Raw genomic sequence first — 24,397 nt, 5'->3', positions numbered from 1 at the left:
GTGTACATTTTCCGATGTGGATTTGTTTGCGATAATTGGTATAGTACTTTTGTTCCAGGTTTTGCGTTGGGTAACAGTCTGCAAAATTTTCTTAAAACTGGAACTAAATCGAGAGTTTTTGCACATTTGACCATGGTGCAGCATACTCCAAAAATTTGGTCATGCTTCAATCGATTCCTATCAACATGTTACGAAAGAATATGTGTAAAACTTTTTTTTAAGTAGTTTCTCTGTTAGGTCAGGTTTATCCGTAAAAGAGCACGAAGCTTTACGCATTCATACATGTCAAAAATATTCTTGTATTCGTTGATCAAAATATTAAATTTAAACTCTATCTTATATTTACCCTAATACTACACCTATTTATCAAAATGAACTGAGTAACTTTGCATTGCAAACACAGGTAAGGTGCTCTATAAATATAAACTCTGTGGTGATAAAGATTATAATTGCGTACTCTTCTATAGTTAATAATCTTTGGTCACAGGAAAGGTAGTGTATATTCTTTTCAAGAATTGATAATGTGTTCACAAATAAGTTCAGTATATACAGCAATTATTGAGTTCTTAAAATGCATTATAACAGTGATTGTATATTTTTCTCCAAATTGGTACATTAACGCTTAATAATAGTAATATCTTGTCAAAAAGAATGCATAGTTTGTGAGAAATTTTCAAGAAAAATGTTCGGGAAAGTTGAAAATATGTAAGTAAACACAACATTATAGGTTTGATTTACCCAAATCTCCTAATTTACACATTAACGTCCAGGTTAACTTTGAGAATACCACTCGGGATAATTGTTAAATATTTACCATTCTTTCACTGATCATATCGTTATAGGGCAATATTGGTTAATGTTTGCTTGACATAGGGGTTGTTCAGCGGGTACCAGAAATAATAGTATACATGAGACCGCCCTTGTTTCCGGTGCTCCAGGATACTTCTTACTCTTGCATTACGTAGGGAAATGATGTTATTTCATGTGCAAGTGGTAACAGAACACATAGGAAACCCAGATCATCTTGTATTCACACTCCAATATACCCTGAATCTGTGAATACACCCTGTGAATACACCCTGATCTGCGTTTCTTCTGTGTTCTATTACCACTTCCACATGAAATACCATTTCCTTACGTAATGCAAGAGTAAGAAGTATCCTGCAGCACAAGACATGCGATATGCGTTAAATCCCCCCCTCCCCAGTCACATATAAAGTACAAGGGCACTACACATGCACATAGAAAGTACAAGGCAAATGTGAGGAATAAAAGTAAAAAGACAATAAGGAGCAGAAGGAGCGCAAGACATGCGATATGCGTTAAATCCCCCTTCCCCCCCCCCACGCTCATAGATAAAGTACAAGGGCACTACACATGCAGATATAGAGTACAAGGGCATAATGTGTTAAAGTAAAAAGAGAATAAAGAACAGAAAGCATTAAAAAATCGAGTTTAACTCTACAAAAGAACGTTCCATTGAAAAGCGAGGAGGAAAAACTGCACCTCGTTTTCCTCCTCGAATTTCCAATGAAACGTGTTTTCCAACAGCGAAACATGTTCCTTTCCCTAAAATAGAACCGCATCCCTACCAATCCATAAGACAACTTACCGATGCGGAGCAGCACGTGCTCCTGCATCACACCAACAGCACAGCACTTTTTTATTTTATACTTATTTCGACGATCCCACACTTATACAAGAAGCAGTTCACGTGAAACGAAATAACCATTACAATCCTACTTCCATCTTGTTAATGACTTCTTTTTCATACCATGCTGCCACCTACCGCTGCTTATGTCAGTGTGTGCAAATCCATCACTAAAAATGGCATTTGTGCTTAGAGTTCCAAGATGTAATACAATCAGCGAGGAATTTTCCTCAATTTATACACGTAATTCTAAGCATCATAATTCGCATTGAAATGACCAGAAACTAAAAAAACATAAAGTAAACATAAACATAAAAAAAGCAAACTTCGCGTTACGTTCTTTTCACGAAAACCTGTACGGAATGACTCCCAAACTTCCTTTCTGACTGCAAACACCGCTAAGCAATCATGCATGACTTGGTACTACTAGATACACCTCAGACATTTGCACATCAGCAGTCGTGAAGGTAAACACGGCTGAGGAAGAACAACATAGTGTAAGACAACTACGTTATTTCTTATTTTCGTATCAGTCGGTAAGTAAATGAAAGTGTGTTTGTTACCCCCTATTTAAGTTCGTAGATACTCAATGAATAATCCCTAATAGTATGAGCGTCCAGCTCCTTCTGGAACTGATGCGGTCTTACGTATACTATATCCTAATTCTTTAATTAGAAAGAAAATGGCATATTTTTGGAGCTGGTGGGAGCCCAGAATTTTTTGCTTAAATTTAGTGCTTTCTTCCTATATTTTGTCTATTTGTTGTTGGTTTAGGTAGGTTGGGTTAGTTTGGGTTAGTTTAGTTAAGTTTAAGTTAGGATATTTTAATTTGGGGGGGGGCAGAATTCTTTGCTTAAAATACGTACTTTCTTCCTCTATTTTTTGTGTTTTTGATGGTTTAGGCTAGTTTAGGTTAGATTAGATGAGGTTAGTGTACGGTAGGTTAGATTATGTTATATTAGTACTTAGTAATTACACTTACGTAACATTGACTCATTTCTCCTGTAAACGTGGTGACTTTACCTGATTTTAACCCCGCAGTTCCAAAATTGGCTTAAGTTTAGAGTTGCCATTCCAGTTTCATACCTACAAAAAAGCAATAAAAACATTAAAACGTGCTGTTTTACTATACAGATTCGTAGTATAAGTTAGTAGGAGGAGTAGGAACGGGTTAGAAGCCCCGCAGGGCTTCGATGAGTTCTGTTCTCGACATAAAATGGGCATGCTGCTGAATCATCGAGCTTTCCACGTCTTACAAATAGTACCCACTTCCACATATCTTTTCTCGTATTAAACAGAAATTTACTGCCAAACGTACACACCTAAACATCACATAAGATATCGAAACCATCATTTCTTACCTTATTTCTCCTGTAAATTTTCCTAATTTTTATAAAAAACGGAGGGGTAACTCTAAACTTAACCCCCAAAATTATCCCAAGAAAATATTAGTAATTTTGGGTTATAGTCTTGGACAGCACTTTTAAATTTATAAAGAAAATTGAAAATTCACCGATCGCGAAAGAATAATTTGTCCGTTTTTCGGCAGTGTTGCCTTTGTAAACTACGATAACTAACATCACCTAATCTTACAGTTAGTCATCTGTAACTGAAAAATCTGTGAAGTTGCTGTGGATACTCACTTGGTAAGCAATTTTGGATCCTTACTGTACATACGTGCATAATATGGGAGGCTCAGCTCCTTAATCTCTGGTTTAAAATCCCCACTCCTTCCTTTATAAAATTAATTAGGCAGTAAGGTAGTGGGAAGCAATTTACATTCTCAATAGGTAATATTACATACAATTCGTTCATAGTTAAACTGAAGAGACTTTCGTAGATTTTTGCCTTATTTTCATATTGCAAAATACCTGCACTGGACAACATCACAAGGTGCTGATCGAGTTTAGGCACACCACATGTTGCAAAATTTATAGATCAGATTCAATACCCTGTATGTAAAGGCATACTTATAAGGAACAAATCTTTGCAGGCGGCAGAATTAAATATTAAGTTATACATTTGTGCTTTATGCTTACAATTGTAGAGTTATTAGCAGGGTGCGAATTGGCGGGGGGGATGCCAGGGATTTCCCCCCCCTGACAAAAATCTTTCCCACCCTGGAGAAGAAAAATTTTATCCCTGGCAGGGATAACTTTTTCCCCCTCTGGAGTATTTTTAAGTGGACATAAATATAAGTAGGTCTACTTTGCTGCGTAGCTAACCTAAATATTACTTGAGTGAAAATTTATGAAAGATCTCACATCTCAACTGTTTTGTACTTGTTAGTGTATATATATATATATATATATATATATATATATATATATATATATATATATATATATATATATATATATATATATATATATATGGGGGGAGGACTGGGTGCGCATATGGGTGAAATTCATCCCCCCCTGGGAAAATTTTTCAATTCGCACACTGGTTATTAGAGTAAAATCATTACAAGTGGTAGCCTATACTTTTCTTGGAATAAGTGAGTGTATATTAAACTTGACTGTATTAGGTACTACTTTTCGCCGGTGAAGAATTTCTGCACACTGTAAGAAAGCTGTATTTCATATTTACAAGTGTAGAGTTACAAGTGTGAGTCCATTAGAAGTGAAATTGGAACTCGTATCATTGCGAAAACCGACGACTTTTCACTGCACTCGCTTTCGGGTACACCCACCGTCGCCGCTTCATTCGCCCCATCATAACTTGGTTATATAGTATTCATGATTTTTTTTTGTTTGTTTGTTTGTTAGTGGGTACCTAGTACAGGTTGATTTCTGTTTTTGCACTATAGATTTTATGGCTCATGTATGGACGCTGTGATTATGTGGAAATTGTGAAAGAATTTTAAATTGTTCATAAAAGTTTGTCTAGTGCTGTCCAATATCCGGATATTCAGACTTTAGTATTTCATTATCCGAAATCCCGATTTCGGCTTTTGACATTTCATTATTCGAAATTTTGATTTCGGCTTTTGACATTTCATTATCCGATATCCATTTTCTGTTCTCTAAATTTCATTATCAGAAATCTGAATTTCGGTGTTTGATACTTTGTTATCGGAAATCCGGATTTCGGTTTCAGTTAAAATTCGAAATCCAGATTTTCTAATATTTGGATTTTGGATATCTGAATTTTTGGACAGCACTGATTTTGTCAGGGTGACCAGACATCCCGTTTTAGCCGGGACAGTCCCTTGCTTCCAACTGTTGTCACTTTTTTCTGATTTTCAAATGGGACTCCTAAATGTCCCGCTTTTTGGCAAAAATGACCTAGGTAACCGTAAGTATTATTTAAAAAAATATAAATATTCAATGCAGATTCTACACTCTTCCGTACCAACACTCATTGAGAAGGTTCAGCCGTGTCTGGAACTTCTGAATGTTCAAATGGGAATTGAACGGAATTCTGAGTGTTCAAGTAAAGTATTGTTGGATAGTGCTTAAGTTAGAAACGTTGTGTTATCATTCTTACTTATCTATTTTGTGAATTCAAATCACTGCTGAGTCCCAAAACACAATCTGGAAGTCAGATATTACCCCCCTTCCCCCGTCGGCGATTCGTATCCGTCCCGTTTTTGCAAGTAAAAATTCTGGTCACCTTGGATTTTGTCTAAATAATGATCAGCTTTAACCACAAACTAATTTTACTGCAAAACAATAGTATCTTCACAAACTGTATAATGCATTAACTTTACAGTTTTAATGGTTATATTGGTAAAATAACCAATGAATAAGACATTGCTGAAAATTATATGTACTACGTACATAATTGAATTGCGTCAAACCTTGAAGACTTACGTGCAATATCTATCCATTCTATACTTGTTACATAAGCCTTTCGTGGATACATGAATAATATAGCCTCCATGTGTTTAATGGAGAAAGCTCCAGGTTTCCTGTCCAGTGATGTCTCAAGAAGAATACAGTCTTCTAACTAGTCTCCGATATTATTATTATTATTATTATTATTATTATTATTATTATTATTATTATTATTATTATTATTATTATTATTATTATTAGTAGTAGTAGTAGTAGTAGTAGTAGTAGTAGTATCAACAACTATTTTTAAGCCAATGTACTCATCGAAATTATATATACAGTACGAAAAGCAGTAAGAAAGCAGTAATCGTTCTTTTTCTCAGTTCGGTTATTTCAATAGTTTACGATGAGAACTTCCACATGTTTATGGGGCAGTACTTAAACGTCTCTCCACCCCGTTGCTATGTCTATGGCTTAAACTGAAAAACAAGACGAAATACAAAATTGTGAATTTCGAGTTTCAAGTTTTGCTTTAAGACTCTCGCATCTGGGTCATTTTTTGTTTTTGTTTTTGTTTCTTGACAGTTTTGGTATTGTCCTTGCACATTTAGTCTTGATTTTGGTCTTGCATATGCATCCTCGGTCTAGGGATTGCAGCAACAGAGGCAGTGCCTCCATTCCAACAAGGTTAGGGTGACCGCCAGTACCGTCGTGAATAAATAGAATTCTTAATCATATGAACTACATTTTAATTGTTGTGGGTGACCACTGGCAAACTCTGCCAAATGTGAATTTAGTAATATTGATGTAATGAGTATTAATCATGACGTAATTCTCTGAGTCACCGCTCCCGGCATACTGTGTGAAGGTTGGCAACATTTCATCTGTCTTCTCAATTTCGAGCTCCACCAATGTATAGTCCAAATACTTTTAAAAGAAGACAAGTTCTCACCTATTAGATTAACCCATTATTTTCAGCTTCCAAATTTGTGAAGGACTTACACTGTTTTAAATACAGTCCAAACTTTAAACTTGCTACAGTGGTAATGGACACAAAGTACTGCTAATTCCCATAAATGTATTTGTCAGACCTGTCGTATTATTGAAGTTAGCACTGACAAAACAAGCAGGAAAATCACTTTTTAATAAATGTAATAGTCCATATTTCAGAAACTATAGTAGCCAAAATGCTAAGAGTTGCTGGCTCAATTAGTCCAATCGAAGTTCTATGCAGCAAAATAAAAATCTTGTCTGGCCCAAACATTTGTGAAAATGTAGCTTTGTTTCCGGAGCAGCCCAAACACTAAAGTTGGTAGCCTAAAACAGCTCAAAGGAAGTACTCCCTGTCCCAATAAAGATCGCGTGTAGCCCAAACTATTGGGGGCCAATTTCACATAGACCACAAATAAGTCTATTTATACAAAGTGTTAAATTCCATCTATAAATTTTGCAAAACGTTTATTCCGAAATTCAAAAGGGGTCCTTTTCAACCCACAATAAATCATTAAACCAAATCATACTTCGACCCCTTATTTAAGTACATCCTATATACAGGGGGTGACATACAACCGTTTACATAGGCCATCTCGGTAACTATTGAAGATACGAAAAAATGATAAGAGAGCAATGTTGTTCGAAAGTATGTTTTTTTCAATCTAAAATGTTGGAATTTTCGGAATTGGACCAACCATTTGGACTCTACACTGGTAAGGCGCCCAATGGTAAATAAAAATGCAACGCTGCCACGTTTTTGTTGGACAACAATGAAGATCAGTGTGTGTGTGTGTGGTTTGAAGTATCCTGGTCCAAAGAGAATAGAAGGAACGGCCACAATGAAGGATATGAAGAAGGATCACACGCAACGTCAATCCAAGTCAGTGGCGTCACCATGGGAAGGGCAGGGGGAAGGTACGAAAAATAAATTGAATTGAATTTATTCACGGCAAACTGGTATTATTTGCTTAGTGATGTCAATGAGATCAGACAAGAGGACAACTGAATAAAATTAGAAAGGGCCTAAGTACCAACACTTAAAAACCAGGGAAAAGTCGATAAACATGAGTTACCGCAATACAAGTTAAACGGGTACTGAGACCAGGTGAGTGCTTTAAACAGAAGCAAAAACTTTTAAGCTATAAACTCCTTACAAACGTATCCTGCTTGGTACTAAGACAACTTTGAACGATAGAATTGAATTCTACTTATTCCGGAACTTAGATCCTTAGATCCTTAGAGTTTAAACCAGACGGATTAATTGTTCAGTACCCAGTCGCTGGTATAAGGGTAATGTGCCTGGCTACCACACGGTATTTTGGTATGCCAAACATTGGGCACGAACCCTACTTCGACGGGACATCCTGACGAAGATTTTTCCTGGTTTTCCTCAGTCTCCCCGGGTGCATGCCGGGATAGTCCCTTCCCTCAGGAAGGGTCGCTTCCTTTTCCAGTCCTAAACTCACCTAAAAATCCGATGTGACCTCGGAGTAGAGGTTTAATTTCTCCTTGTCATTTCCTTGAACAAATAAATAAAGTTTCTCTGCTGGTGAGCGTCATTGGAGGTCTCGTCTCGTCTGGTAAACTTCTTGACTCATCTCATATCGTTGAAGGCTTATCTAGTGTCGTTTTCGTTATCATTTTCGAAACGAGACGAGACTCAACAATGTTCTGGTTTCATGAACATGTGTATGTATGTCATTGGAAAGCGATTTAAAAATGTAGAAGGCAGCTGTTTGAGATGTACCATCCCAGCATTTGTCTCATGTTCGATAATGGTATACCATCGTTCTTCCCTTGAGAAACGAATGATATCAAGAGGACGCAAGTCATTCAAGGAATACCAGTGCTCGTCATCTACTTGTTAAATAAATGAAAGAACATGAAAAGGAGACTGTTTCAAAAACTCTGTTACGCAATTTAATAGGAGGCTGAATCCACCTGTGTCGCCAGAAACTAGAGCGCTCAGAAATGAACCAATTTCATGACTGAGGTTTGAACCATGACTTCAGGAATAGCGTATAGTGTAGTCAGACGCGTTACCGACTGAGCTACGGCGAACTGTATAGGAAGTGAGAAATAGTCGAAATGAAATAAATGTAGAAAGTAAAAGAAAATACCTGTATTGGGACACAGTAACTGTTCGAATGTGCGTTATTTGATGGGAAATTCCGTTGAAGGTAGACAGAAGCAGGAGAGAAAGAATGTACCGCTGAACGATTTTCTTAAATGAGGATAGTGGTGTGATACGCCTATTTTGCCCGAGTGGTAGTGTCTCACGTAATCAAACACGAGCATCACGCCATTCATTTTCCTTCCCGTTTAGTCCTGTTTGTACCGCTGCTTGTTGAATTGGTGTTGAATTGTATATTGCATTCAAGTGGTGTGTTGAATTAGCGTCCGTACATCTCCGTGTCTATCAATAACAGTGACTATGTATTCGCCTGCAAACAAAGCGGAAATGGTCCTTCACGCATTCGGTTTGAGTATACATGGGGCTGCCGAACAATTTCATCACTGCCATGCACGGCTCCCATTGTCATCACCTACAATCATTGACAAGTTATTGACACGGTTCAAGGATACTGGCAGTGTCTTGGACCGACCATGGTGAAACGACTACACTATGGTTACCGACCTCGATCTGGCAAACCACAACCGTAACCGTAACTGTAACCGACGATGGCACACACGTTGAAATTCTGGCTTAAGTTACGTGCAGTCCAACGCGATCGATATGAAAGGTGGCCCAAAAGAGCAATACTAGCCGAATGTCTGTTCAAAAAAATTCTGCGCAATTATCATTTTCATCCCTTCAAGGTACATTTTGTGCAGAAGTAGCATGGAGATGATGTTGATGAACAACATGAATTCTGCGAATGGTTTATACGCATACAACATTGTAAACAACCCAACCTTGCGGCTAACATCATGCTTTCCGACGAGGCCACATTTCATCTTCATGGAACTGTTAACAGCAGGGCCGTAACTTGTGGGAGGGCAGGAGGAGCAACTGCCCCTCAGGGAAGTTCCCCGCCGTTCGAGGGGCTCCCACTTTAAGACTAAATTTTTTTACTCCATATACGATACGAAAATGAAATTACAAATGAAGCATCAAACAGGTTCACTACATTACATAAACAAAACAGCACACAAAAGTTAAATAAAACAAAAATGAGTCGTCGTCCCATTTCAATAAAAAATATCTACTATTGGGGGCCCTAGAAACAATATTTATTCGTATGGGTTTGGGATTTGTCAATATTGTTCCATTAATTAATTTGTCATGTATGGAATGGACCCAGTGACGTTACAAACGGCCCCGGAGAGCTTGCAGTGTGGGAGGGCCCATTGGCTCCGAGGGCCCTCAAAGAGTAAGAGAAAGATGTAAAGAAGGGCCTATTTTCGAATTTTGCAGGGGCCCCAACACTTTTTCTAGGGGCCGAAATAATGCTTGCTCCCCCGAAAACATTTCAGTTACGGCGCTGGTTAACAGACATACCTAGGTGTACTAGGCAGACAGCAACCCTCATGTTGCCGAAGTTTGCCGTAACCCTGTCGGACACAGGGGCCAAATTGGCACAAATGGTTGTCATTATTTTAATCCGCTCCTGTGTGGACACTAATCAAGATACCGGGATATTCTTTTGGCCGAATATAGTTGGACTATAGTTCATCATATTAGTTTCTTTTTCTTTTAGGTGTCGAATTTCCTTCTCAAATTTCAGCTTTAATTGAAAAATTCGAGTTTTTTTATTTTCTTTTTTCTTTTTTCCCTGTGGCTTCCTTCATTGTAGAGAGATCACCTTAAGACTTGTCAGGTAGATAGCTCTGATAGATACCTATTTGTTCACATGAATTGGACCGGTCCGCGTGTAGTGCTACCAACTAGGGAAATTAAAATTTCCCTAAATTTGGGCAAAAAAAATCGTAATTTTCGAAATTTTTGTTTATAAATCCACACCTATAAGTTCGAGCGCAAGCCAACTTACGCCAGCCGAACACTGATCTTTACTGAAGAAAAGTGAGTACAGATCGTTACATTGGGGTGATTAGAGGGAACACTAAAAATTCGTATTTAGGTTCTAATCCTTAATTTTTCTAGATTCCCCTACTTTTATGTTTGCTGTAATTTATTTTTTAATTAGAAGCTTTGTTCTTACATATCGCTATGATACTTGTAGGATATATTAGCAGTGTGACAGTGTATATTTTAAGATAGTTTTCGTCTATCTGGTAGCAGTGTTGCTAGCTACAAAAAATTCTGAGTTTAGGGGAAAATTTTCGAAAAAATCTCTTTTTATCTCTATTATTTTCATCCTATTGGCTACATTCGAACAAACTCACCACTGTCCGAAATCCTCGTCGTTAGCCTACACAACGCACAATAAGAAGTTTCAGTAGGACAATTAGGGGAAGTGCAGTTGAGGTTTATAAGAAACCAAATTCTGTAAATGTAAGAAAATGGTGAATTTCTGACTGAATTATATCTTTTTTCAATTTCATGCTTTGTTCGATATCGCCATGATACTTGCAGGATATATTAGTGGACTACAAAGATTTAGTTTCAGGTAGTTTCTGTTTGTCTGGTGGCAGTGTTTCCAGCAAAAAAATAATTCCCGATTCTAGGTGCAAATTTCGGGAAATTTCATGTAATCTCGTCTATTATTTCCCTCTTGCTGGCTACATTGATACAAACGTACCACAACATTGATACAAACGGCCCTTCCTGAGAGAAGGAATTATCCCGACATGCACCAAGGGAGACTGAGGAAAACCAGGAAAAATTTTCGTCAGGATGTCCTGTCGAAGTAGGGTTCGTGCCCATGTTTGGCATACCAAAATACCGTGTGGCAGCCAGGCACACTATCCCTACACCAGCGACTGGGTACCAGATAATTAATCTGTCTCATTTAAACTCGTCTGGAAACTGGCGCTTCTGTTTCTAGGCGAGACAGCAGTTGGATAATGAGAAAGGGTCTAAGTTCCGGAATAAGTAGAATTCAATTCTGGCGTTCAAAGTTATCTTAGTACCAAGCAGAATACGTTTGTAAGGAGTTTATAGCTTAAAAGTTGTTGCTTCTGTTTTAAAGCACTTACATGGTCTCAGTACCCGTTTAACTTGTATTGCGGTAACTCATGTTTATCGTCTTTTCTCTGTTTTTTTTTTTTTGGTACTTAGGCCCTTTCTAATTTTATTCAATTGTCCTCTTGTCTGATCTCATTGACATCACTAAGCAAATAAAACCAATTTGCCATGAATAAATTCAATTCAATTTCGTTTTTGTACCTGTTCCCTGCCCTTCCCATGGTGACGACACTGACTTGGATTGACGTTGCGTGTGATCCTTCTTCATATCACACACACTTATCTTCATTGTTGTCCAACGAAAACGTGCCAACGTTGCATTTTTTTTTACCATTGGGTGCTTTAGCAGTCTAGAGACCAAATGGTTGCTCCGATTCCGAAAATTCTAACATTTTAGATTGAAAAAACATACTTTCAAATAACACTGCTCTCTTATCATTTTTTCGTATTTTCAATAGTTACCGAGATGGCCTATGTAAATGGACTCATGGGGCACCCTGTATATATATATATATATATATATATATATATATATATATATATATATATATATATATATATATATATATATATATATATCTATTGTGATCAGAAAAATGGAAACACCTGAACGAAATTGCAATTTACCATATTAATATGGTGTCGGGCCACCTTTTGCCTTCAGAACAGCCTTGATGTGACGTGGGATGGAGGCATAGAGGTCGTGAATGGTAGCAAGTGGAATTTTACACCATTCCTCGTGCAGGGCATCGGCCAGTTCTGTGAGAGAGGATGGAGGTGGAAATCGTCGCCGGAGTCGTGTTTTCAAGACGGACCACAGATGTTCAATTATGTTGAGATCTGGGGATTGGACAGGCAATGGGAGGTGTTGAACTTCATCCTGATGTTCCTCAAACCCCGTTGCAACAACACCAGCATGGGTGCATTATCATTCTGGAAGATGGCGTCATTGTCCGGGAACAACATCCGGACCGTAGGATACAAGTGGTCTCCTAAAATTGCGACATAATCGTTGGCAGTGATTCGTCCGCTAAGTGTGACCACATGACCCAATGAAAACCATGATATGGCGGCCCGCAGTATACCGAGCCACCGCCATGTTTCACAGTTGGGCGGAGACACTGCAGATCATAAGCTTCTTTGGGCGTTATCCACACATAAGCACGGCCCGTGGTTGAGAATAGGGTGAAGGATGACTCATCCGACCATATCACACGTTTCCAGTCCTCAACCGTCCAAGTTGCATGGTCGCGGCACCATTTGCGTAGTGCGAAAGCGTTATGGTCCCTGATGAGCGGTTTGGCCCGTGCAACATGACCCCGTACGTTCATGTCATGTAATTCGCGGCGGACTGTGATTGTCGCAACAGGGTGGGGGAGGTGCTGATTGAGTTCCTCCGTCACTTGCTCCGCAGTGGCACGACGGTTCTGCGTGACTATGCGCTTTAATGCCCGGCGTGACCTGTCACTCATGATGTTCTTCCGCCCACTGTTCCGCTTCCCCGATGTGGTTTTCCCGTGTGTTGTGCAGGCCGTCATCACCTTCGACACTGTTCCACGCGACGCACCTAACACAGTAGCCACTGCCGTCACACTCACTCCACATAACAGCGCACCAACAATTTGCCCTCTTTGAAAATCTGAGAGGACTCCCATTTTACACTACTTCCGTCTGCTGCAGTCACTGGACACTGCTGTCCCACTACGCCTGACGTAGTATGGAGACCGACCTAACACACCACCACCAGCGGTCCGGCGCTGCGGGCGCCACGACACCACTGCCAACCCATACATGTGACGTGTTGCCAACTACAGTTGTTTCCATTTTTCTGATCACCATCTGTATATATAACACTGAATAGCCTGTATCGTACGTAGTTAGACGCGTTACCGAGCTACGCCGAACTGTATAGGAACTGGGAAATAGTCGAAATGAGATAAATGTAGAAAAAAAAAGAAAATACCTGAATTGTTACATAATAACTGTTCCAATATGCTTTATTTGATGGGAAATTCCGTTGAAGGTAGACAGGAGCAGGAGGGGAGAAATCGTCAAACATTGCATAAATCGTCGTTGAGTGATTTTCTTAAGTGAGCATAGTGCCATGATACCCCTATTTTATTCGAGTGGTAGTGCCTCACAAGCCACTTATCTTTCATTTTCCGTTTATTTCTATTCGTGCCGTTGTGTGTTGACAGCTCACAGAACAAACATTGTGGGGAATTTTTTAAGAGTGAGGTTCTGTGGTTCGTAATTTCTCGCAACGGTAACACTACTTTCCTGCTTCCCAGATCTCAGTGTACATGGTATACCTTAAATCGAGAGTGCACGCAAACTGGGGTACATACCAGGAAATCGCTTCCATATCGAAACAAATGATAGGGCGTGTTTTTGACAGCTTCGGCAAGAAAACTGGAGAGAGCATGCAAGAAATGGACACCAGTTCAAAAACGTTATAAAATAGTGGATCTGCTCATATGTTTCTTCGTTTTATTAACTCAGTGAAGCCCAAAAAGACCGAACACGTCTGATTGGTCACTCTTGTTACCGCCATCGTCTGATTGACTACTTTCGTTTCTGCCACGAAGGTTGGCTCAAAACATTGCGATCTTATTGGGAGGAGTGGGCATAGTGGGGGTGGTGAAACTGTGACGTATGGCTTCAAGATTTTTTTTTATATAGGCAGATCCTCTATTTTATAACATCCTTGCACAAGTTGGATTATATCTTAAAAACCTAACGTAAGACTTCCTTTCCAAGATTTATTTTAATGTATATGGTAAATGATATACATAGCTACTTGTTTTGAATAAATAAATGTTTGCAAATGTTTTGTATTGAGTACGTTATTAATAATTAAAAGTCATAATATTTTTGTCATATACTAGCAGCCTTTCTTTCGTATATTAACTGACCAGGTTTTCGTGTGCACTATGACTGAAGGGTCCAGTTTGAGTTGAAATACACGTTTATTTCTTACACGAAAATCCGTTTTAGTTTACCTTAAAATCCCTTATAATGCCAATTTCAATTCTTCTAGGCATGACTACCCAAAACGATTTGCGTCGTATCCAATCGGAGAGGGATTCTACTAGTGCAGGCTACGGCGGAAAAAGCAAATAGAATAAGTCACATATTTAGATACCGAAGGCGCAGGATCTGGTTCAGTTATAGTCAATGTGGTCAACACTGGAGATGTATTAAGTTTAGATTACTTAATGGTTTTTACATTTAGGTAAGTTTAATTTCATTTATTTTATATCAATGCCGGGCCGGCGACTGACCTGTATAAACTTTCTTACTTCTGCTTCCGGACAATTTTGTTTACGAGGCGCTTTGCTATTTTTATTCCTGGAAATGTGAAAATTCTGCAAGATATTTCTTTTACTTTACAATAGTAAATAATATTTCGGGGGCTGAAGCCCGGAAACCCTCTTAAATACGCCACTGTTTCCGATACTAGTTCAAAATACGAAGTGTGCTATTGGAACATTTCCTGTGGGTAGTTTGACCTTGAAAATATAATCTATTTTTTCTTCGGCTACCATGTTTCCCTCGCAAAATTATGTAAACGTCATTCTGTTACAATGATTGCGGTTTCTGTTTTTGTGCAATGACTTCAGGTAGCTTTTGCTGTGCAAATCGGCGTTCCAGTTGTTAATGAGCGTTTGTTATCTGTTTTTTAACAACATTATATTGTTGCTGATGTTTAAACGAAGTGTTTTAGTTCTTTTAGTGCCTTTTCATACACAGACAACTGACTCGTACGGCCGAATTGCGCTACTAGTATGAACGGAAATAAAAACCAAGCAACTAATAACTGACACCGACACCTTTATTAATTTTTTCTGTTTTTTTTTTTTTTTTTTTTTTTTTTTATAGTTTTGTCTGTATTGAGACGGCGCTGTTAGGACACAAGAAATATATAGCACATAGGTGTTAGTATGCTCTACTAGACGTAATAGATCCGTGGTTTAATTCAATCAAGTTGGATTAATGGTGAGATTCAATAAAGTTGGATTGCGGTTAACTTTTGAGCGCTTATTTGGTGGTAGGAAAACTATGGTTTGAGTTTTATCAATTGGTGAATAGTGCGGCCTATGGCAAGAAAGGCCTTGTTGTCATCATATTGAAATAGATGAACGTTGTCAGGAAGTGCAGGCATATCTGCGATATACAGCAGGTAGAGTAGGGGAGACAGAGAGAAGAGCCCTGAGGTACACCGGAATGTAGGAAAATTTGATGTGATGATTGCTGATTAATAAAAATGTAAGCGAGGCGTCCAGTTAGGAAATCATAAATGAATCGTATGTATGCAACGGGAAGGTGAAAATTGAGTAACTTAGAGAGAAGTCCCTGATGCCAAACTTTATCAAATGTCTTTTCCAGATTAAAAAGGACCAGGCAGGATGGTTTTGCCGTATTGTATTGATTAGTTATGTAATTTAAATACGCATGAGGTGATCATTAATATTGAAATGTGGACGAAATCCTGCTTGGTGTAGCGACAGAAGATTGTACCGTGAAATATCTAGATGAAGACGTTGTACTATGATTTTTTCAACAATTTTAGTGAAAACCGAGGTGAGCTGAATAGGACGATAAGAGAATACTTGGCCGGGAGGTTTCTCTGGTTTGAGAAACGTAAGAACTTTAGACATTTCATATGCAGTGGGTATATAGGCGGTACGAAGAATAAAAGTCAGGGCAAGAATATTTATCAGAATGGGTGGGCTTTCTTTCACTGGCGATATGAGATGGTATCGATGCCTGGAGCTGTGTTTCGTTTGCGGGTAACTACATTCGTGATATCGGTAGGAGTAATGGGGACAGTGAGTGCTTTGTGAGAACAGAGTATGTGATTTGCATCATGTTGCAAATGAGGAGACCAGAAGTTAAAGTGCTCTGTGGGATGATGACGAAAATGGCGTGTAGCTGATAAAGGCGTAAAGATATCCTGTAAATAGGTAGCTATGGCATTAGTTTTATCTTGGTCTGAATGGAGTGCTTGATCATGATGAATGAGTGAATAGGAAGTTCCGGTGTATTTTCCGGTGAGTGCGTTGAAACGCTTCCAATATTTTGTAGAATGGGAAGTATCAGAGAGTGAATTGCACGTCTTGATCCACTGTCGCAATATGTGTGCTCGAAGGTAATTACATACTGTGCGATGGAGGGCTCTATGACGGTGTAGGGCTTCGCGATTTTCAGTGCGAACATATTCTTTGTAAAACTGACGGGAACGTTGAACGAGAGGAAGGTAGTGAGGAGGGAGTTTAGGACGATGAGGTGAATATGTGGTATGAGGGATTATTTGCTCGCATGCAAGTTGTATATGAATGGTGATAGAGACGAGAGTGGAGTATAATTCATCTTCAGTAGAAGGGGGAGTGATTACTGACAGGGCATTGGTTAAGTAGGTTCGATAGTTGCACCAGTCCGCTTTATCATAGCGAGATATCACTCGTGGAGGCGGCGGGTCAGAGATAGGACGAGTGGAAACTTTTAGAGTGAGTTTAATGAGCACATGGTTCCTACCGAGAGGATCTAGGATGTCAATGATGATGCGGTGGGAGAGTGATGAAGATGTGATCACTATGTCAGGGGTAGTATTAGATCGGGACGGGTTGGTTTTGGAAATTGATGGATGAAGCCTGTAGTGGAAGTAGTGATGAAATTGTGAATAACTGCCTTGTCTCGGTCTGAGCGACTATGAATTTTAATATAAGCTCAGATCAGATAGTGTCGGAAATGATTCGAGATATAGTGGAAGAATGAGAGACGAATCGGATGACCTAATTGAACATAGATGATTGCGACTGTGACACATAATGACTTGTAATAAAGAGTGATGACTAGATGTTCTGGTATGTTAGCGAGAGATGGAGAATGGAGACGGTACAGTGTGGAAGAGGAAAATCCTATTGCTACGCCGCCATTGGCTCGCCTTGCAGGAAGATTGGAACTGAGTTTAGAAGTGAGATGTGTTTTATTGAGAAGGAATGCGTCAACCTGTTCTTCATGTAGGAGTTGTTCAAAGATGATTTTATGAGTTAAGAATGTGCGGATGTTGAGAAATAGAAATACAAGTGCCATAGTTAAGTCCATGATCAAGATGAAGTTAAACTTGTTGCGAGTGGAGATACACGAAAGTGCACGTACGGGCCATTGTAGATGGCGTGAAAATCGAGGTGAAAGATGTTGCGAGCTGCGTGCTGAACGTGTTGTAACATTAATGGGCGTACAAACGAGTGAACATTTTGAAGAGTGGGGGTGACAAATGCTAACAATTGATTAATGGAAACAGAGTGTCAGGCTCCAATGATGCCTCTACGTTTTGATTTTGAGCATCATGAGTTCGCAGTGGTACCACAAGTTCCGTCTTGGCTTCTTCTGGTTGAGCTTTACACTTGTAGCTGTACGTCGGATGGGTGGGTTCATGACAGGTGTTGCAAGTTGGAACTTGTTGCAGATTCGGACAGCTTTTCGTAGGATGAGATCCAATACAGTATCCACATTTGATTTAATTGGTGCAACTGTGAGTAGGATTATGTTGTATTCCTGTCAGCGTTCAAATCTGAGAGAAAGTTGTCGTAGTGAGCGGGATGGTTCTACTCTGTGTCTCTTCTTGAAAATGAAGGCGCCATTATCCAGAAGGTCGTTGATAGTATCTTGGGAGGTTGTCAGAATTCTAACCATGTAGGTAGGTCCCTGATGGTTACGAATCCGGATGCATTTTTAAAGGTGTAGCCTTCTTCTCGTAGTTCAGCTTCTATTTCGTCATGTGTTATGGATGGGTCGACTCCTCGTACTACACGGACATGGTAGACGGTTGACGTGGTGGCGGTGGTTGCTTGTAGTGGCTGCGGTTGAGAGATGTTAAAGGTGCAGTTTTCCCGAAGATTTCAAGATTGGGCTTGTCTCTGATGGTTTTTGCGAAGTTAGCCAATTTTGATTTAATCATGAATCCATTTCTTGTTTCCACTATCTGAGAAAATCTCTGAGCGTGGTCGATACTTAAAAAGTTGGAGCAAAAGCTTCGAATTCCTGTACTTGGTATCATAGTTTTGCAGGAGGAAGCTGTAGATAGGCCACAGAGGAGGAAAATCGTTGTCGATGACAAGCCGGTTGGAGTCAGAGTCCAAGCTGGAGATGCTATGTGCATCGGCATGCTTCTTCTTGGATGGTGGTGAACTAGATGATGGTGCTTGGTTGTTCTCATGGTTTGGTGAACGAGAACGCTCAGGACTTGGGTCTGTGAACGTCTTATCCCGTTGATTTCTCCGCTTCTCGATCATCTTCAGTATTCATAAAGCGAGAAGATAACCGATCTGAAGCAGGATCCACGAGTATGAGATGAAGATGAGAATGAGGTTCAAAAACTGCACTACTTGTACATTTCAGCAAACTTCCACTTGGGAAACCCCTCAATCTCTTGCAGCTTCTAGTCCGCTACTGTGTTCGGATCACCGTGCGTCCACACGAATGCGATAAACACAGCGTGGACTTGTCAACAATGCCTCACTACACCAGCTGGGGAAAGTATGATCGAACAAAAGAGTTTTTTGAGAGACACAGTTTTGGGGAACATCTTTATTATTTCAAAAGCAGAAAATAATATTAATCTCCCAATAGAGGGTTTCGCCCTCTCTCTTGGCATGCGGTGTGTTTGCATGAATTGTGCCTTTATTTGACTATAGTGGGGCATTGAGGTGTAGAGAGATATACTGGTGATTAATAATTAACAAATATCAAAGAAACTAATATATTACAGCAACATAAATATTGATATGTTAAGAGAAAACAAAAATATAAAGAAAAATTAACATATGACAATTAAATATAAGTTACTAATATATAATGAAGTGAAGATAACTATTTTATAACTATAACTAACTAATATATATTAAGTATATAATGAAGTGAAATGAAAAAGAACAGTGAAGGAGCTAGGAATGCGACGAAATGAGTGTACAAATATATAAAGCAATAGTGGAATTCAAATAAGAACGACAGCGGAGTGATGATGAAGAACGCAGTGTACTTGACATCACAACACAAAATAAGTATGACGAATGCAGGTTAATCATCTGTCTTGGGGTGGCTCAAGACTAATGAGAAAACACTGGGAAGCCCGTGTTAGTGGTGTGATACATAAACTGTGCTATAATGGAAAAAGGTTAGAAATGTCATGATGAATGAGTTGTCGTTGGAAAAATCTGACATGATGGTGATCATCCGGTAGAGTGCGAGCGTCAATGGAAAGTAAGATGCTTAGTGGCGTATAACAGTATTTGAACTGTGATTCTTGCTCCAAATCTATAAATATGATGTCTAGAAAAATATCCTTGCAGTCTTGAAGGCATTTCGCTATACATTTTCTATGTAAGTGGGCAATGTGTTGTACAAGCGGCGGAAAGTTTATCTTGTAGAGACGTTGATTATGGTAAGGTAGTTTGATGCGAAATGCTAGCCGAAATGCATGACCCTCGAGTATCTCTAATCTGTTATAAAACTTTTGGGGGGCTGAACGCCACGTGACATGACCAAAAGTGAGAATACTCCACATAAATGCTTTATAGGTGTTCAGTAGCAGTGTTGAGTTTAAACCCCAGGTTTGACCTATAAGGCGACGAAGAAACTGAAGTCTATTTTTGACTTTTGTAACAAGTTTATATAGGTTTGCTGACCATCGCAAATTATAATCGAAAATGACATCTAAATAGGTAACAGTTTTAGTTGGTCGGAGGAGATGATCGCCGACACGTATCTCAAGCAAATTCGGATTACGATTGACCTTACTGGGCGGTAAAATAACTAAAGTTTGTCTTGTCTTCATTAACAGTAAGTCTCCACTTATTGCACCAGTGAAGAAAATCCGTAGACTGCAAATTGACGTTAATCTACTGAATTGTTTTACCGAGTGTAAGAAAAGCAGTATCATTCGAACATTGGAAGAGATATGTATGAGGTGCCGAAGATGTTAAATCGAAGGCATTTAAGATATACAGAAGAGGTGAAAAACTTGACCCTTGTGGCACTCCCGTATAATGAAAGATCGGATGTGATAGAGAGCCGTTGATATTAACATAGGCAATACGGTTTAATATAAAAAAGTAGATAACTAAGATAATTTAGAGGAACACCGAGCTTAAGCAATTTATAGAGTAACCCATAATGTCAGATACGATCAAGTGCTTTCTGAAGGACCATGAGTAAGAGGCAGGACGTAGTGCTTTGTTATAATGATTTGTAATAGTAGTGGTAAGACGGGGTAATTGATCATTGCGACTGAAATATGGACGAAATACTGTCTGATGAGAAAGTAAAAGGTGATGTTCATTGAGATATGGATGCAGGTGATGCACCAGTGTTTTCTCAAATAATTTTCCCAAAGTAGATGTCAGTTGCATGGGCCGATATGACTTCACCGAGTGATGTAGTTTGTTTGGTTTTAAGAACATGCAAATTTTAGACATCTTCCAGTCCTGTGGATAATATTCAGTTCTTAAAATAATCGTACAAATCGTTGCCAGGAAGAGAACAAACTGTAGTGAGCACTCGATAAGATATATGATCGATGATTCCATAAGATATATAATCAAAACCAGGTACTGTATTACGTTTCCGCTTTAAAGCATCTCTTATTTCATGAGAGGTAATTTCATGAGAGTTGATTTAAAGGATGTGAAATATCCAACTCATGCGTGATTGATGGTTGGGGCAATTGGATGTTTGCTGGTTCAGATATGCGGGGACTTAAAAAATATGTGGATAGAGTCGGCGTAAAGACTGTTTGTAAGTGAGATGTGAAAGCATCTCCTTTCGCCTGATCAGTGTGTAAATGCTGATCGTCCTGCACAAGAGAGTAAGAAGTACTGACTTTCTGCCCAGTTAACAGGTGAAACTGTTTCCAGTATCTTGTGGGCTGTGTTTCAGTGTTCAACTTGTTGCACGTTTTAGTCTATGTAAGTCTTTTATGAGCAACTGTATAATTGTGAACTGTGCGTTGCCATCGAAATGCTTGTGCTAAATATTCTGGGTTTCGTCTCTTCTCATATTCACGAAAATACTGTCGGAATTTTCCTACGAGTATAAGATATTGCGGTGATAATATTGGCTGATATGTTTTATCATGGTACGTAGGGATATTCTTTGCAGCATTGTCGTTAAGAGCAGTTGCAATGCTATGAACGATATTGTTCAGATCAGCTTCAGAGGTTGGTGGTTGTAACTGATCCATTGCGGTATTGATATCAGTCCGATATTGTTTCCAATTAGCCTTATCATATAAGAAAATAGTTCTTGTTAATTGTGGAGACGATGGTGGACGTGCATGGTTAATGATCGCTTTTACTAGTAGATGATCGCTGCCGATACATTCAAGAACTGTGACAGAAGTTTTAGCAACTATTGAAGCTGTACTAATGATAACGTCAGGAGTAGTCTGACTACTCGGTCTGGTATGTTTAGGTAGTTGATATATATGGCCATGCAGACCTAGGGATATACAGTATAATCAGAAAACTGAGTTTTCTCCCGGTGATCGACTGTGAATATTGATATCCGCAAGTATTAATAAGTGACGATAGTACGATAATAGGTACTGGAAGAAATCGAGGGGAATATCATGCCATGGACGAACATAGATTGTAGCTACAGTTAGAGCCATACTTGGTAGATATATGGTTCTCACCAAATGTTCAGGCAAGGGGACAAGTGATGGGATAGAATGAACTCTGTAAGTTAGTTTATGGTAGATTACAATAGCAGTGCCGCCTTGTGCTCGAGCGTTAGTGTCTGCATAATCATTTCTTAGTAACTGATACCTACGAAGGCCTATAGACGTTGTGGGTTTAAGGACTGTCTCATTCAATGCAAATATATCAACATGTTCTAAAAGTAGCTACTCAAATAGTATTTGGTGTTGAGATAACGACCGAATATTCATAGAAAGAATAGTAAGAGCCATGCTGAGACAGAAAGCTTTGGGTTTAAACTGCAGTATCAGGTAGTACACTATGAAAGTGGACATACGGACGAGAATAGGTAGCATTGAGATTAACTTGAAATATAACTAAGGCTGCCACAATAACATGGTCAAGAATCAGCTGTCGTTGAAATGGAAAGATATTTTGTAAGATAAGATTGATATAGCACAGGAAATTCTCAACGGTGAGAGGAGAAGCAATAGATTGGGAAAATGGACAGAAGCGTGTGTTGTACGGAATGGAACAGTCATTTCCGGGTGATCCGGTTTGGCTGCTGGCTTAGATTTGCATTTATAACTGTAAGTAGGATGTGCATGATTTGAACATGTAGAACAATGTGGTGGCTTCTCTGTATTTGGGCAGTCCTTTGTTTCATATTGTCCTGCATAGTACCCACATTTGGGGACATTTGGACACTTGGAAGTAACATGGTCATGGAAGACGTGAACTAGTGCGTGATAGCTCAACACGATGTTGTTTTTTAAAGATGTAAGCACCATCTTGCAACAAAGTTTTATATCGAAGTTTAAGACATGGTCAAAAGACGAACCATATAAGTCGGGCCATTGTTATTTTTGATTCGAAGACATTTCGCTACGTCTATGCCTCGGCTTTAAGCTCCTCTAAGACTTCTTCGTCAGTTATTTCTGGCAAAACGCCTCGAATTGTCAACAGACATCATCGATGAACGAGAGGGTGGTAGGTTTTGTTTCATTTTAGTAGTTAGATTGGTATGCTTAGCATTTTTTTTCAAATATTTCGTAGCTGGCTTTGTTACGAAGCGTGATACCGAAGTTTTCATCATCAGGCTGAATAATAATGATGCCATTTCTGGTAACCACAATCTCTTTGACACTAGCACGCGAAAGGTATTTCATTAATTGATTAAATTTGTGACGTCTATTGCTGTACTTGCTGACGTAATTGGTAAACAAAAAGGAATGCATCTTTGGTCGTGTTAGAGATGCAACAAAGTTTGGTTGCATTCCAGAAGTAGATGTCGATGGCTGCGACATATCTGTAGTCCATTGTTTTTTTCTGCTTGTACAGGTGGTTTCTGTATGTAAGCAGGTGAACGGGATCGAGAGCGTTTATCTACAGATTCAACACTACTTTCCGATAATGGTCGACCGCAATGGTTCTTGCGAGAGTCCCTTCCTGTTGTAACGTTGATTACGGATTACATATTAAGCAAACTTTTGAAGTGCAAAGCGTACTGCAAGTAATACAATTTCTGTCGTCGTATACCATTTCACTGAACTTTTCAGCGTACGACTTAAACAATGTATGACTGCTGGTTCATCTACAGTAGGGTTAGGTTGCCACAAAATACCAGAAATTCCAGACAACGATCCGTCGCATTGTATATAAAAAGGACGATCAAACTTAGGGTGATTCAAACGAATATTTTCCATAATACAAGTTTTCCGTCTGCAAAAACTCCTTTCTTGTAGAGCATCCCATTGCCATGGAATTCCCTTCTTAGTTATAGAGAATAAAGGCTGAGCTAATTCTGCAAACAGAGGTTTGGATTTTCTTAACCCTTTGAATAACCCTAAAACTTGTCAAGTTTCTTTCAAATTTGTTACAGCTGACAGATCCTTTATAGCTTGAATTTTAGATTCACTGAAACATTCCTTGGAGGTCTATTGTATACCCTAGAAATTCAATAGAATTCTTAAAAAAAATTGATTTTTCTAAATTAACAGTTAGACCAGCGTTTCCCAAACATTTCAAGACAATATCTAAATTTTTCAAATAGTCCTCTGGTGTTTTTCCCATAATTAAGATATCATCTGCATAAAAAATTACGTTTGCTCGTAGATCTTGTCCTAACACTCTATTTAGACATGAAGTTAAAGCAGCGCTTCCATTAATCAAACAAAAGACTACT

At 39.0% G+C, this 24,397-nt stretch overlaps 1 protein-coding gene across 1 annotated transcript in view; it reads left to right on the top strand.

Annotated features, from left to right (window-relative positions):
• The first annotated feature begins 502 nt into the window (after positions 1-502).
• Positions 503-24,397, top strand: part of LOC145663017 (phospholipid-transporting ATPase ABCA3-like) — a 373,059-nt gene continuing 349,164 nt past the window's right edge. The window contains exons 1-2 of the mRNA XM_081729148.1: positions 503-705; positions 14,553-14,747. The gene's annotated coding sequence lies outside the window, so the exon portion shown is untranslated. The remainder of the gene's footprint in view (positions 706-14,552; positions 14,748-24,397) is intronic.

Source organism: Thermobia domestica, chromosome 10, assembly GCF_964235325.1.
Source record: "Thermobia domestica chromosome 10, izTheDome1.hap1.1, whole genome shotgun sequence".
In the NCBI taxonomy this organism is placed as follows: Eukaryota; Metazoa; Arthropoda; class Insecta; order Zygentoma; family Lepismatidae; genus Thermobia; species Thermobia domestica.
This window is presented reverse-complemented; position numbering and strand designations above follow the sequence as displayed.